Here is a 943-nt window from a genome sequence, read left to right as displayed (position 1 = left end):
CCGTGGACTCAAAATAAAGTGGGATCGGTCTTGGGACCCGTAACTAAACTCCTCAACTTAAATTTCATTTCTGCCCACATTTTATTTTTTCACAAATGAGTTACCAAACAATTTGATTTTTACATCTCATAACATATTTGACAGTTTGTGTGACATCAGATTAGTTCATTTTGTTTTTGAGCGTGAAATGTTTGCGTCCCATGTTAGGGACAGTGGGAACGAGTGGGTAAGGGTTTGTCACGTCACCACACAACACAGACACCAGCTTATTGCTTTGTAGAACTGCTTTAATTGCTATTACATGAACTGTCCTTGAAACAATGAATTGTATTTAGAGTGACTTGTAAGACGGAAATCGACAAACACTATCTTGCTGACCTGCCGATCCACCCCCCCCCCCCCCCACCACACACACACACACACACACTCACACACTCTACCGTATTCACTCACAACTGTCATGAACGAAACCTGAATGACGTCACGCGGGACTCGATACCTACACTAGTTGCTGACATTATTGTTGCCTTATACAACCTATAATGTGGGGTTTCGGGTGTAAACTAATCCTTCTCACAGCGTATCACTAAGTGACGTCACTATTTTCGGATTTTGGGATTTGGGAAAATATTAGGAGCAGTTGCACAGACTCATCGTTCTGTAACTTCATTAAAAATTAAGTTCAAACCATTTCCATCCCAATTCTTCTTTTTCTTCTTCGTACATGGGCTCACACACAACCGTATTTACATTCCTGAACACTCGTGACAGCTTCAACACAATTAAGTGATAGTAATCATCAACACGACACAGGGGTGGCAAAATGAGCACACACACGCGGCACTGGGATTGGCTGAATAAAACCTAACCCGCTTAGCTGCAGAAGCCTAATTCACACACACACACACACACACACACACACACACACACACACACACACACA

Source organism: Littorina saxatilis, linkage group LG9 (genome assembly GCF_037325665.1).
Source record: "Littorina saxatilis isolate snail1 linkage group LG9, US_GU_Lsax_2.0, whole genome shotgun sequence".
NCBI lineage: Eukaryota > Metazoa > Mollusca > Gastropoda > Littorinimorpha > Littorinidae > Littorina > Littorina saxatilis.
Note: the sequence above shows the minus strand (reverse complement) of the source record.